Below are 16,092 nucleotides of genomic sequence, written 5' to 3'. Positions count from 1 at the left end.
TAAACGATATATTGGCTAGTGGAGCAGAAATGAATAGTAATCTCCATTTTTCTATTTAGAGCAACGTTCTCTTCTTTATTCTCTCTCTGTGATTTCTTCCTTCCTCCCAAACATCCAAAATATTCAGAAAATTAATTACGAGAAGCTTTGAATTCTAACAAGTTTGCTGCAGAATGAGTAAAAGGAATGCGATACTGATTCATTGACTTGAAGTCTAATTAAATACAAATGCAAATAACAAAAAGCTAGAAAATAAAGCAACCTCTAATCCCACGACTAACAACTCCTAATAATCTGGGATTCTCCTAAGGAATAGGTAAAAGCAACAGACTTCCTAACAAACAGGAATTTATTGAAATACAAACGACTATAAATATCTTAACAGTCTGCACCTTTTTCTCTCTTTTTTGCAATTGGCAAGCCATAGGTTTTAGAAAGAAAGAAAGAGAGAGGTGGCAATGGCGGCAAAAGCTAGACTCCCCAGAAAAACTCGAAACCCAGATCTGATTCGTGGGGTAGGCAAGTTCTCCAGGTCCAAGATGTACCACAAGCGCGGCCTTTGGGCCATCAAGGCCAAAAACGGCGGCGTTTTTCCCTGCCATGACCCGAAGCCAACGACTGAGACTGGGTCGGAAAAGGCCCCCAAGTTCTACCCTGCCAATGACGTCAAGAAGCCGCTCGTCAACAAGCGCAACCTCAGGTTCTCTTATATTCCCTACTTTTAGTTTTTTTAAAGTAGAAAATGGGTTTAATTTGTTATATATACATATATACACACGCATATTTTAAATTGGTTGTATTTTTGTAGGGCTAGTATTACACCAGGTAGGGAGTTGATTATATTGGCGGGAAGGTTAAAGGACAAGAGAGTTGTTTTTCTTAAGCAGCTTCTGTTTGTGCAAATAATCTCGCGGGAGAATATTCGCTTCTAGATCCTTTAACCTTCGATCTTCCTTCTCTCTCCTTCTCGATTCCTATAAAAAAGACTGGAGTAAATAGACCACACCCGGGTGGTGTTGGCCAAAGGCCCTCCGATGCCTAAGTTAGTTCGAGTGTTTGTAGGAAAACAATAGCTAAGCAAAGGGTACGGAGTTTTATGTATGGTGTAAACCGGGCGGCCGGAGCCGTGTGGACAAAATATGGAGAGTGGAGAGTGGAGAGGGAGAGAGAGCTTCGGGTATTTTCTCGGGTTTTGGAGCTAGGTTTCGAAGTAGGGTTTCTGAAGTAGGGTTTTTGAAGTACCTTGAATGATGACTGAAGTCATCTATTTATAGGAGCCTCGGGGCTAGGGTTTCGTAGAGATCGAGTCGGACTTGATAATATCTGAATTATCTCGTTAATTATAAGATAATATCCTATAATTAGGATATTATCCCTTTGATAAGATAATAACCAAATTATTGATATTATCTCATTAATTATAAGATAATATCGCTTTATTATGATAATATCCCATTAATGATATTATCTTTATTAATTATGAGATAATACCATATAATTAAGATATTATCCTAATTAATTAATTATCCCAATAAATGGTTTAATTAATTAATTTAAGGGATAATCTTCTTTTCCACGCGGCGTGCTCTGATTGGAGACGAAAATATTTGCTCCCACAAATGCCCCCCAGCTTCTGCATGGCGCTTGTGTGGCATGTAGGAGATGAAATTATTTTTCGGACTCTCCAATTGTGTCTGGGCTTTCTTTTGTGAGTTGGACTCCTTTGCAGATCGGATTCCCAATTAGAGTAGGCTTCTGACTGTTCTTGGAGTTGGATCCCCAGTAGGAATGAGCTTGCAATTCCTTCTTGAACCGGGTTGTCCAGCTTGTATAAATGCAGGGCTTCTCTTCACTCTTTCTGTTGCGTCGATTCAGCTGCACCAAAATGGATTCAGCTGCATCCTCAACTTGTGATACTCGCAAGTGCACGAGCCGTTTGGTAGTATAGCATATGTAAGTGCGAGGCCGATCCCACGAGGATTGGTGATTGAATGATCCAATTCATTTCCCCTACACAAAACATAAATGAAAAAGAAAATAAATAAAACAAGAAAAAAGGAAATAACTCAAGCAAATAAGTTCCCAAGTTCAATTAGATTAACGGATTGATTCTAGCTAAAGTATGATTAAGCCATGGTGTTTGGTCCTAACCTTGTGTTCCTAATTCCCTAATTTGATCATTTGTTGTCTAACCTAAAATTAAGCATTAGGAACCCATTAAGCATAGAAGAACAATTTAAACAACCAAGCATGTATCTAATCCCTGTTGTCGAATGTCCATACATACTCTTCCTATTCATAGTTCAATTCGAATTAAAGCATGGTGTCTACTCTTAATTCAAACCAAGATAGCTAACATGCAAGCCTAAATGGTTATCAATCATTCAAACTAGCATATTAACTTATAAGCATAATGAATAAGAACAAAAACCATAATTGAAACTTGGAAACTAATTAAACTTGAATACTTAAGAAAGAATGTACATTACAAATAAAATTAAAGTAGAACTTGAAAACTTGAAGGAAAATTTAGTAAAATCATTTTGTTACAACAATTGACAACTTGAAAGGAAACTAAGAGAATTTGAGGGAGAGAAGGGAAGGGAGCTCTAGAGAAGTGTTTGAGAGCTCCCCCCCCTTGGGGTGTGTTTTGAAGCTTGAAGGCTTCTCTATTTATAGGGCTAAGAGGGAGGAACATCATGATGAATTCCCACACCATCCTTCATCTTTTGCTGCTGCACCTCAAGCTTTCCTCACATGGGTTCAAAGGTGTTGTGGCTGCCTTTTGCTGCCAACCCATGTGGTTGCCTTTTGCTTGCTGAAAAAACAATTCTTCTGAACCAGACTTGGTGTAGGAAGACCAGAGGTTTCAAAACGTATCCAATGGGGCTCAAATTTGGATATGTTATACTAGACACCCATTGGAACAACTGCTATGAAGAAAGTATTCCCATCGGAGTAGTAGAAGTGTGCGTTTTGGGCCTTGCAAGTTGGCTGCCGAACAGAGACTGGAATTGACTTCATTTCATTTCTTTTCTTTCTTTTTGCTTCACATGCATGCACATGCTTTCTCTTTAATAGCACCATCATGTACCAACTTGCTCCTTTAGAATTTCATAGCTGGAATGCCTCCCTACTTCACTCATTATGTTGGGTACAAAGTCAGTTATAGTTGGGGTGAGGCACATGGCTAAAAAGAGGCACATGGCAAAAAGCTGGCAGCTGCAAATCCTCCTGAGCAAGGTTGAGTGTTGGACGGGCTAAGCACTCCACATATGTTCAATTGGGCTGAAATTTGGATATGTTGTACTAGACACCCATTGGAACAAGTTTCATGAAGATCTTCACCTCATCCGAGCCCCAGAGCATGCTGATCCAAGGCCACGAAGTTGACCTACGAAACTGGGCTGGCAAGGGGCTGTAGCCAAAATTAGTTTGTCTTTAAGCTCTTCTTCCATTCACCCAAATCAGGCCTTAACATGCATGAATTGCATCATTTCCTATCCAAAGCCATCATTGTTACCTAAAGCTAAATGAATTGAAAGATAAACACAAAAAGGATTAAAAGCACAAGTTTAACTCAAAAACATAACCAAATCATAAGCTAGAAGGGTACGAAATGATATACAATTATGAACCGATCACTTTCTCACATCGCAAACTTAACTTCTCTACTTTCTAGCTTGAGAAAGATCTTGGAGAATTTGTACTGCTTGTTGAAGAGAGGAGTTGCCGTGCATCCCAAGGTAAGTCGAGCACGTATATTTTTTCTTCGTTTTCTCTTTTTCGCTGCGAGCACCAGCTGGGTAGGACTAGGCTAGTTGTCGTCGTGACCGGCCGTCGAAGACGGTTGGAGAGGCGGTGGCCTCTGGTGGCTGTTGAGCGAGTATCGGGAGGAAGTCGATGGACTACCCCCTGCCGAGGATGTCGAGAGATGGAAGCAAGATGGTTCGGACCCTGACGATCTGCCTGCTGGACAGGAGAAGTGTTCTGATGAACTCCCCTTAAAGAGGAAGGCTGATGTTAAGTCATCGAGAACTCAAGCTACTTCTACACGGGCGAGGAATGTGTTCTCCATTGAGGAAGAAGCCAAAGTTCCCTTCTGCTGAGAAGACTCACGTAGGAGCTGTTCCCTCGTCATCTGCTAGGGTCAAACATCTCGTTGGTGCGGATAGCAAGAAGATTGGTGGTATGCGCAATATTAGGGATGTTCCCCTTAAGCCTCTTGCTGATGAGTTTGGAGATCGTGATCTACACCATGAAGTAGTCCGTGTGCGATCTAGTTTACCTGGGAGGTCTGCTTATCCACCAAACCGTCATGATCTAGCTGTTTGAGTCACGAGCAGTCAAGCGTGGAGTTGATTCGTCATTGCCAATTCCTTTGAAGGTGAGGTTGGCAGAGGCTAAGTAAGCAAGAAAGTCATATGCCCGGGCGAAGCGTTCTTCTGCAATGTCAACGGCTGATCTCAAGGTGAATAAGTCCAACCTTGTAGGGGATGCAGGCATGTTTGGCCTACGTCCGGAGACGTGTCGATGAGAGTGGCCCGTTTGGCCTACGTCCGGAGACGTGTTGATGAGACGTCTGGAGACATGTCGATAAGGGTGGCCCGTTTGGCCTACATCCGAAGACGTGTCGATGAGTGTGGCCCGTTTGGCCTACGTTCGAAAACGTGTCGATGAGAGTGGTGGCAGACCTCATAGATCAGGCATGCGGAGCTACTGAGAGCGTGGCTGATCAGGTGGACGCTGAAGAGGCTGCAGATCAAGGATCCCCTGCTGGCGTTTCGGAGTAGATGAAGACTCCTTTATTTCTTTTCAGCTTTTGTAGTCTGCTTTTTGTTTAGAATAATTGGTCTTGTTTACCATCTTCTTTTTGTTTGAACTTGGCCGGTTGGTCACTTTGCTATGGAAATTTCAGTTATCATTTCAACTTCAATCTGCATATTGTCTTGTGAACTACTTGAGTAACCGGCTAGTGTCTTGGCTGTACATTTCCCCTTATGATTTTTGCAAAGCCGGGGTCCCTTATGAGGGATTCCGGGCGTATTCTGCATTTTTCCGGAGAAAGCTTAGGACGCTTCTGGTCGTTGCCCTGCGTCTCCCTTAGGACGCTTTTTATGGGCAACTGTATGACTATCCTGCCTCCCTTAGGAAACGGATAGGAACCTGGATACCTCCCTTAGGAAATTCCTGGCGCACCCTGCGTCTCCCTTAGGACGCTTCTTTGTGGGCTGCGTCTCCCGAAAGACGCTTATGATCATTGCCCTGCGTCTCCCTTAGGACGCTGCTTATGGACAACTGCATGACTATCCTGCCCCCCTTAGGAAACGGATAGGAACCTAGATACCTCCCTTAGGAAATTCCTGGCGCACCCTGCAGCCCCCTTAGGATGCTACTTTGCGGGCTGCGTCTCCCGAAGGACGCTTCTGGTCGTTGCCCTGCATCTCCCTTAGGATGCTTTTTATGGGTAACTCTTTGGCTATCCTGCCCCCCTTAGGAAACGGATAGGAACCTGGATATTTCCCGCAGAAAGCATGGAGACCTCCTTTTAAGAAATTCCTAGCGCACCTTGCGTCTCCCTTAGGACGCTTTTTATGGGCAACTGTATGATTTATCCTGCCTCCCTTAGGAAACGGATAGAAACCTGGATACTTCCCTTAGGAAATTCCTGGCGCACCCTGCGTCTCCCTTAGGACGCTTCTTTGCGGGCTGCGTCTCCCGAAGGACGCTTCTTTGCGGGCTGCGTCTCCCGAAGGACGCTTCTGGTCGTCGCCCTGCGTCTCCCGAAGGACGCTGCTTATGAGCAACTATCTTTTGTTGTGGCACATTCTGGAATTTGCAGTAGTTGCTTCTCTTCTTCATAAATGTGCAAGGCTCAGTCATCTACTTGTTGATGAATTGTGAGCCATTGTCGGTAACTGGTGATTGTGAGCAGCCAAATTAGTAGATGATGTTTCTCTAGATGAATCGTTCCACATCAGCTTCTTTAGTAGAGGATAGTGCTTCAGCCTCGATCCATTTAGTAAAGTAATCAGTGGCGACGATCATTATTTCTTTATTAGCTGGTGCCGCTGGCATGGGGCCCACTAATTCGATGGCCCATTGCATGAAAGACCACGGACTGTTCTGCAGATGGTAGATTTCGGCAGGCAGGTGAGGAACCGGTTTGTACCGTTGGCAGCGATCACATCTTTTGACATACTCGGTGGAGTCATGGCGCATGGTAGGCCAAAAATAGCCTATATTTAGAGCCTTCTGGGCGAGTGACCTGCCTCCAGAGTGGTTGCCACACTCGTCGTCGTGAATTCTGTAGATGACCTCAAGTGTTTTAGGGTATTTTATGCAGGTGAGATGAGGGCCGGAGTATGATCTGCGAATGAGCTTGGTGCCTTACATGTAGTATCTCGCGGCTTTCTGCTGAACCTTCCTAGCTTCGGACTTATCCGACGGAAGATTTCCATTCACCAAGTAGTCGATGATGGGGTCTTGCCAGCTGGGGTCTTCATCGATCTGCATTGACTCGATTGGCTCTACTTCTTCGATGCTTGGCCAGTCAAGGTGTTCTACTGGGATGGAGCGTTTGAACTGGGTGTCCATGGCTGATTCTAGGCTTGCCAGCGCATCTGCATGAGTGTTCTCCGCCCGTGGAACTTGTTGGATGGTGAAAGTAGGGAATTCTTTCAAAAGTCCTTGGACTTTGTCAAGGTACTGGATCATTCTCGGATGTTTTGCCATGTACTCGCCTAAGGCTTGATTCGTGATCAACTAGGAGTCTGAGTAGATGGCCAATCTTTTGATCGACAGTTCTTTTGCTAGGCGTAGTCTGGCGAGCAATGCCTCATACTCTGCCTCGTTGTTTGAAGCAGGAAAGCCTAGTGTGATGGCTTGTTCCAACAAAGTTTCGTCTGGGGTGATTATGACGACGCCTGCCCCCGCTCCTTTGTGATTTGACGCTCTGTCTACATGTAACTGCAACATGTCGTTAAGTATTCACCTAGTTCTCTTCTTCGGTGGGGGAGGTATCGTCTGCTTTTTCCTTGCTTTTTATGACCAACTTCTCTTCTTCGGCTGTCGGAGTAAACTCTACAACAAAATCTGCTAAAGCCTGAGCTTTTATAGCAGTCTTCGGCCGGTAGAGGAGGTCTTATTCACCTAGTTCGATAGCCCATTTCATGAGTCGCTGAGAGGCGTCGGGGCTGTGGAGAATCGATCTCAAAGGAAATTCTGTCATGACAATTATCCGGTGCGCTTGATAGTAGGGCCTTAGCTTTCTTTTGGAAACTACAAGCAAAAAAATGAGCTTCTCCATTTTCGGGTAGCGAGTCTCTACGTCAAGGAGAGCTTTTAAAGTGTAGAATACTGGATGTTGTGCCCCCAGCTCTTCTCGGATGAGAGTTGAGCTGACAGCTGAGTAGAAGACCGCCAGGTAGATGTACAAGTCTTTGCCTGGTATCGGTTTTGAGAGTAGGGGAGGTGTAGTGAGGTAGGTCTTCAAGTTTTGAAAAGCTACTTCGCACTCGTCATCCCACTTGTCCTTGTGTCCTTTCTTCAAGGCTTTGAAGAATGGCCTGCACTTGTCGGTAGATCTCGAGAGGAATCGGTTGAGAGCTGCTGCTCTACCCGTTAGACTTTGTATCTCCTTTGTTGTGTTAGGTGACTTCATGTTGAGTATAGCCTTAATTTGATTTGGATGTGCCTCAATTCCTCTTTGGGTGACTACATATCCCAGGAATCGGCCAGACGAGACTCCAAATGTGCATTTGCTCGGGTTCAACTTCATGTTGTATTTTTAGAGCAGGCTGAATGCCTCGGCAAGGTTTGTGATGTGGTCTGCTCGCTGGGGAGCTTTGACCAACATGTCGTCTACGTAGACCTCCATAGTTTTACCGATTTACTCCTTGAAAATTTTGTTTACTTGGCTTTTGGTAGGGTGCTCCGGTGTTCTTCAGCCCAAAGGGCATGACTTTGTAGCAGTATGTACCTCTTTCGATGATGAAAGAAGTCTTTGCCTTGTCGTCTTCATGCATCATGATTTGATTGTAACCGGAGTAGGCGTCCATAAAGCTTAGCAGTTGATTGCCGGAAGTTGAATCGACGAGCTGATCAATTCTTGGCAGTGGAAAGTTGTCTTTAGGGCATGCCTTATTGAGGTCGGTGTAGTCAGCACACACTCTCCACAGGCCTTTATTTTTCTTTGCTACTAGAACAACGTTCGCCAACCATTCTGCGTAGGAGACTTCTTCAATGAAACCAGCAGCTAGGAGGTTGTCGATCTTGGCTTCAATGATGGCAACTCGCTTAGGGGCGAAGTTGCGTCTCTTCTGCGCTCAGGCTTGATTGCTGGGTTGACGTGTAGGCGATGGCAGATGATTTGGGGATCGATGCCTGGCATGTCGGATGGCGACCATGCGAATACGTCTTTGTTGTTCTGGAGGAAGGCTGCAAGCTCTGCCTTTTCCTCCTGGCTTAGGCGCGAGCCGATCCGCGCTTTTCTCTCTGGCTTGTCAGGATCAAGGGGTACTAGCTCGACGTCCTCTTCGGGCTTCCATCCTTCTTCAGGAGAGACTTCCGGACGGATTCTCTCGACTTGGTCCTGATTCTTTGATTGCTATTGGGGAGTAGCTATTCCCTTTCCTTTCTGGTCTGCTCGGCCATCAGGAACGGGATTTGCCTTCTCCTCCGGTTGCTCTACTCCCTTCAGATATGCTTGATTTACCGGGAGGAACTGTGTTTGCTTGTTTCTCTTCAGCCCTTGAGCTGAGCATTTCCTCGCCATTGCCTGATCGCTGTCGATTTGACCGACACCGTCCCTAGGGATAGGGTAGCGGATTTTCTAATGCGTGGCGGAGGTGATGGCGTTGATCTTGCCGATCCATGGTCTGCCCAGAATGCCATTGTAGGGCGAGACTTCATCAATGATCATGAACGTCTGCGAGCTGATTACAGGTGGGGAGTAGACGTCGAGATCTATCGTGCCCATGGTAACCGTTGTTGCGCCATTGAAGCCAGTTAGTGACCTAGCTGATTTATTGATCTTTTTCTCTAAGCCCATCTGCTGGATGACTGCCAATTGTAGGATATTGGCTGCACTACCCTTGTCTGCATGGATTCGATCGACCATGGCCTGAGCGATTTGAATGCTAATGACAAGGGCATCGTTGTGTGGCAGATCGAGGCCAATTAGATCTTTCTTTTGGAAGCCGATCACGGGATCGTCTTCTGCCGGTGGGAGACTGGTGGAGATCTGGGAGATGATAGTGGCTTGTTTGATCTTCCTCTTCTTTTCCTTGCTGGTGAGCCCAGACTCCTCAGAATCAGCCAGGATTATGTTAATCCTTATGACTTTTTGAGGTGGCTCCTTGGCGGCATCGCGGTCCTCGATTCGTTGGATGGCCTGCTTCGCGATGAACTCCGTGCAGTGACCTTCTCTCACGAGTTCTTCTAGGTGCGCTTTCCAAGCAAAGCAATTATTCGTATTGTGCCCGTGCGTCGCATGGAAGGCACAATACTTTCTGGTATCCCTCTTATCCGGATCTCCTTTCAAGGGTGGCAGTCTTTTTACCCAAGGTTTGTCCTTTACTTGGGCTAAAATTTGATGTATAGGGATGGAGAACTTGGTGTAGTTCTCCTTTGTCGTAGCGTCTCCTTGTGGGCGCAACCTACGTTTGTCTTTTTCCCTGCTGCTAAACCTGTCGCTTCTTTGGCCTGCCCGCTTGGTCGGCTGATCCTCCTGCTCGGTGGACTTCTTCGCGGCGATTCGATCGTCATCCCAGAGGGCGTAGCGTTCCGTAGTCGCGAAAACCTCTGCCAAAGTCTGGCTGGGAGTGATAGTCAGCTCGCGGTATAAGTCGTGCTCAGCTGGAAGACCTTTCTTGAATGCAGAGGACACGATTCGGTCATCGCATCCTACGATGTTAGCCTTTTCTGCTTTGAATCTCTTGATGTAATCTCGAAGAGATTCGTTGGGCTTCTTGCGCAGGTTGTACAAGTGGTCAGGATTCTTCTTGATCGTCCGGTAAGAAGTGTACTCTTTGGTGAATACATAAGCAAGCTCCTTGAAGCTGCTGATCGACCCGGAGAGCAGGGTATGGAACCAGTCCTGAGCTGCTCCTCGCAAAGTCATTGCAAACACCTTGCACATTAGCGCGTCTTCGGCTTTGTAGAGGATCATAAGGCTCTTGAAATGCTTCATATCGCTTTCGGGATCGGAATCTCCTTTGAAGCATGTGAAAGAGGGCGTTGAGAATTGTTTTGGAGGAATAGCCTGCTCGATTTCGGCAGTGAAAGGTGAGGAATTTGCTCGGTCTACTTCCATGCGTAGTGTATCTTCGAAATTTCCGCCAATCTTTAAGTCTCGAAGTTGGTTATTTACAAGCTTCTCAACGTCTTCCACACGCATGGCTAGTCGGTCACGTGGGCGACCTTGGCGATTTGGACGACGCTGATTGACTTCCTCGTTGGTTTGCAAGGGTCGACCTTCTTGGCTACACTGCTTAGACGGCGTGTTGGTGGACTGCGCTTGCGAGGGATCCTCTATATCTTGGTGACGAGAATTGGTTCTTCGCGAGCGGGCAGCGGAGCGCCTTTCTTCACGATCCTCATTGTGAGGGTTATCTGGTTGACCTCCCCGAGGGCCTAGCCTTTTGTGAACATTTCTCTGTGAGCGAGCAGCAGAGCGCCTTTCTTCACGATCCTCATTGTGAGGGTTATCTGGTTGACCTCCCCGAGGGCCTAGCCTTTTGTGAACATTTCTCTGTGAGCGAGCAGCAGAGCGCCTTTCTTCACGATCCTCATTGCGATGGCCGTCAGGTTGACCTCCCCGGGAGCCTAGCCTTTCATGAACGCTTCCCTGCAGGCCCAGGCGAGCACGGATGCCAGGTTGTGGGCCTAGCCTTTCGCGCGCATTGGTCCTTAAATTCAGTCTGGATGGGAGACTTCGTCTGCTCTGAGTGTGGCTCGCATATGCTTGCGACATGTCGACAAGCTGATCACGTTGTTGTCCATCTCCTTGTTTGCTTACTCCTGCTCGACCTGCTTGGTACCCCTCGAACTGCATATCGGCGTGTCCGTCCATTCTTCTCTTTTCGCCCTGTTGTCCAAGGCCAAGGCTTTGAACCAAATTTATTTGGTTGAGGAGTTGCCTCATCAAATTATTTTGGTCGTCCATTCTCTGAGTTAGCTGGTCAACCCTCAGATTAAGGTCTACTTGACTTCGTGGATCGGGAGGTGAGAAGTGTGTGGAACCCAATTGCACACGGGCTAGGGTTTCATTAGAGGTGTGAGCGGGAGCGTGCGTCGGGCGCAGAGGCAATGGAGGGAATGACTGAAGTTGCTCCAAGATTGGGCCAAAGTCAGCGGTGGTAGTGAGCCCACCTTGATGGGAGGTTCCACCATGCTCGGCAGCGATGCTATGAAGGTGGCCAGATCCGGCCACGGGGCCTTGAGATGGTACGACAAAGGCTAATGTGGTGGTCCCAGCTGCGGGTCTGGCAGGTGACGCGGTGGTTTGTTGCGGGTTCCTGGCGGCTAAAGGTGGTGGTGCCACCATGTCGATCGCGGGATCGTGGGAGGAGTAGCTTTGGGCCGTCACGGATTGAGCCATCGCGGCGGTCTTGCTCCTTGTGCGCTTGCTTCCAACCATGATTGTTTGGAAGGCTTAGGTGGATTGGAAAATAGGAGGAACTGATTCCTTGAGCACGCGTTGAGTATAACTCGTGCTCTTAATGAAAGCACCAAATGTTTGTGCAAATAATCTCGCGGGAGAATATTCGCTTCTAGATCCTTCAACCTTCGATCTTCCTTCTCTCTCCTCCTCGATTCCTGTAAAAAAGACTGGAGTAAATAGACCACACCCGGGGGGTGTTGGCCAAAGGCCCTCCGATGCCTAAGTTAGTTCGAGTGTTTGTAGGAAAACAATAGCTAAGCAAAGGGTACGGAGTTTTATGTATGGTGTAAACTGGGTGGCCGGAGCCGTGTGGAGAAAATATGGAGAGTGGAGAGTGGAGAGTGGAGAGGGAGAGAGAGCTTCGGGTATTTTCTCGGGTTTTGGAGCTAGGTTTCGAAGTAGGGTTTTTGAAGTAGGGTTTTTGAAGTACCTTGAATGATGACTGAAGTCATCTATTTATAGGAGCCTTGAGGCTAGGGTTTCGTAGAGATCGAGTCGGACTTGATAATATCTGAATTATCTCGTTAATTATAAGATAATATCCTATAATTAGGATATTATCCCTTTGATAAGATAATAACCAAATTATTGATATTATCTCATTAATTATAAGATAATATCCCAATTAATGATATTATCTTTATTAATTATGAGATAATACCATATAATTAAGATATTATCCTGATTAATTAATTATCCCAATAAATGGTTTAATTAATTAATTTAAGGGATAATCTTCTTTTCCACGTGGCGTGCTCTGATTGGAGACGAAAATATTTGCTCCCATAGCTTCCATCTGAGTTGCTTCTCGTTACTGGTGAGCGTCCATTTTCATTTTCAGTTCGTCCATTTCTGCATTTGTATTTGTGTTTAGGGTTGTTTTTGGTTTTTTAGTTGAAAGATTGTGAAAGCTTCATCAAAGATGGAATCATTCATGGAAAATAAAGTTTTAGGGCCCGTCTGGTAACGTTTTCAGAGAGTGTTTTCTAAGAATATTTTCAGAGAATGAAAACAAGGAAACAAATTTGCATTTTCAGGAAATGAAAATGCGTCTGGTAGATTAATTGGAAAACATCTTCAGAAAACAAAAACAATGAAAACGTGTCTGGTAGTACAATTTGATAATAAAAATAATATGTGAGTTATTTTTTAAGCATATTTTTGCTAATTTATGTTCTAAAAAACATTTTTTTAAAAGTATAATTTGACAAATAAAAAGTTATATTGTTTTTTAAAAGTTAAATTTATTTTTATCTCTTTTTTTTTCTTCCTCTTTTCTTCTTTTTTCCTTTTCTTTCTTCCTCTCTCCTTTCTCTTTTCTTCTCCCTTACCGGGCCATTCCTTTCTTTCTTCCTCTACTTTCTCTTTCATTCTCCCTTCCCTCTTTTTTACTATCTCTTCATGCCGCTGCACCCACTCCTTCCTTCCATGGCATGAATCCCACCAACCCACCTCTCTCTCTCTCTCTCTCTCCCTTCCCCCCTCCTTAATTGGGTGGTGATGGCGATGGTGATGCTTTGATTGGGTATGGGTGGTGGAGGTGCTAGGGGTCGATTGCTTTTTTACTAGGTGGCGAGATGTGTATTGGGTTCGATTGGGTGTTGGTCGTGATTCCATTGGCATGGTGTTGGTGTTGGTGTCGGTTGGGTTTGATAGGTGGTGGTGATGTGGGGACTGGGTCTGTGAGGTTTGGTGGCAATGGCAGAGTCATGGCGGTTGAGATGATGATGGTCTGACAATCGTGGCCGTGGTATGTTTGATTTTGGTTTATGTTTTGGTGTGATTTTCGTTTCGTTTCTGTTTTGCTGGGTAGAGTGATGGGGTTGTGGGTTTCTGTTTATGGTTTAGGAGTTTGTTTTCTGTGAGAATGAAAACATATTTTTTCTGTTTTTCCAAAGTACACGTTATGTTGTTTTCATTTTATGAAAACATTCTCACTGTTTTCTGTTTTAGTCTACCGAACGGATTCTTGGTTTGTTTTCATTCTCAGAAAATGAAAACGGGCGCTGAAAACTTAACCGAACGGCCCCTTATTGTTTATAAGGGGACATTTTGGGGAAAGATAAAGGTGCGGAAGCTAAGGGAATCACCCTTCTGTACCAGCATATGTGATTGCATCAATTTACAAAATGTCACCAAATGTCTAAGCACACAGTTACTTTAATGCGGATGTGTTTCTGCTTAAAAAATATGATCTCTGTTCCATTACAAGTTTTTGTGAGTATACATACACTTTCAAATGTAGCTTCACTAGACCTGTTATAAAGGGCTTCTTAATTCTATACTTTTTTCTGTTTTCATAGGTACATTCAGGGAAGTGTATTTCTAACTTGAATGCTCGTTGTATGCCATTGCAGGGGCATTCAAAATTAATGGTGTTCCTTTGATACGCGTGAACCAGTCCTACGTGATTGCCACTTGCACCGAGATTGACATTTCTGGGGTGAATGTCGAGAAGTTTGATGACAAATACTTTGCAAAGCAAGTGGGGAAGAAGAAAAATAAGGGAGAGGGAGAATTTTTTGAGGCAGTGAAAGAGCTTCGTTTTATAATTTCTTGGATATACTAGTGATTTGCCCCCTGAATTTGTACCTTATTTTCAATTAACACCCAATCCTTTTTTTTAGAAAATTAAGGATATGAACTTCTTTTTTTTGCCAATTTCCCCCCTGCCGTCTAAATCTGCAACATTTCATCCAATTTTCAATTAAATTATTTTAAAATTTTATTTTTTTGGAAAAATATTGAAGAAAAATAGGAAAATAGACCGAAAAAAAAATCCTAGTGCAGTGAGATGCCCCCAATTCTCCCATGACCACCCTTTACCCCTACCACCACTCCCCCACAAACCCCAGCCAGCAACCACAAACCCAGAAAAATAGGAAAATTGACAACAACAACAACCAAAAAAAAAAATAAAGAAGAATGAACCAAACCTATCGCCACTCCCCTCCCCCAGCAACCCTATTGCCAACCCCCCTCCCCCATCTATGTCTCCTTCAACAACCCTAAACCCTAACCCCAGCCAAAATCCATCCCTAACCCTTGCCCCCAAGTCCCACGGTTTTGGGTTTAGCCAAAGAAGAAGAAGCAAGGGAGAGATAGAGGCAAAGAGAAGAAGGAAAAAGAAAACGAAAGAGAGGACAGTCGGAGATCTAGGCTCGATGATGGCGGCTACAAGATCTAGGCTCGACGGCGGCGACGACAACTTCACGACTTCATGGCCATAGATGGAAACAAACACAGAGAAGAAGACGGAGATAGAGGGAAGAGAAAAGAAGAAGAAAGAAGAAGAAGAAGAAGAAGAAGAAGGAAGAGAGAGAGAGAGTTTTCAGTTTTAATTTTATGACTATGATTTCAATTTTCTATTATTTATTTTATTTTTCATTTTTTATTTATTTTTAACGTACATAATGACTATTTTACTCTCATATTTAACTGCAAATTGGATGAAATGTTGCGGATTTAGACGGCAAGGGGGAAATTGGCGAAAAAAAATAGTTCATATCCTTAATTTTCTTAAAAAAAAAATATAGGGGGTTAATTGATAGCAAAGTACAAGTTCAGGGGGCAAATCACTAGTATACCCTAATTTCTTCAGCAAATTTATATCCGTTATTGCTATTGTCTATATGGAGTTGTATTGTTGTACAATGTCGCAGTGTCATCATTGTCTCTTAATTCTTTAATTTTGATCAGACATTCTATAATTTTTGGTCTCCCTTTTCATTGCATCTCTCCACTCCTTTCAGTAAATAAAGTAACTTTTAATTCTTCATAGGAGATAGGATGTCATCTGCTTGCTACTGCTCGGATCCTTTTATTCTTGTTATGTTTAAGTTTTTTTTTATCCAGGAGTCTCCTAAATGTTAGAGAATAATTTCTTGCTTGTATTAATATTTTCCCAACAAGAAAAGAAAGATGATCAGAAAAGTGTGGATGCCTCATTGATAAAGTCGATTGACGCCGTCCCAGACTTGAAGACATACTTAGCAGCGAGATTCTCTCTTAAGTGAGTCAGGCATGAAGCCTCACGAGCTTGTCTTTTAGATGATTATCTCGTTTCTTTTACTTACTCTTGAGGAGAATTTTCTGAGCTTAGACTGCCTGTTTAAGATTTCTCAGCGGTTTTGTGTTTTCATTTTGTCGGCATATCCAATTTCTATTCAAAAAAATAAAAAATAAAAAAATTGTCGGCATATGGGAGCTTTAGTAATATACCCAAAATAGGGGTTGATATTATAAAAAAACCCCACATGGAATGCACTTTAGAAACATACCCAAAAATCATTTACTACATAAGAAATGAGTATTGAAGTTCATGTAAATTACATGACTGCCACTGATTAACTTAAAACAAGCCCAACACAAAAACTCAAAAAAAACCCAAAACAAGCCGAGCAAGCCCGAAGTACATTGTTAATACC

The 16,092-nt window shown here is 44.2% G+C and overlaps 1 pseudogene; it reads left to right on the top strand.

Annotated features, from left to right (window-relative positions):
- Positions 1–230: 230 nt before the first annotated feature.
- On the top strand, positions 231–15,715 carry LOC110770906 (large ribosomal subunit protein eL6-like; annotated as a pseudogene).
- The last annotated feature ends 377 nt before the right edge of the window (positions 15,716–16,092 follow it).

This window comes from Prunus avium, chromosome 6 (assembly GCF_965620075.1).
Source record: "Prunus avium chromosome 6, drPruAviu1.hap1.1, whole genome shotgun sequence".
In the NCBI taxonomy this organism is placed as follows: Eukaryota; Viridiplantae; Streptophyta; class Magnoliopsida; order Rosales; family Rosaceae; genus Prunus; species Prunus avium.
The sequence above is the reverse complement of the archived record's forward strand: the minus strand, read 5'-3'. Positions and strand labels throughout refer to the sequence as shown.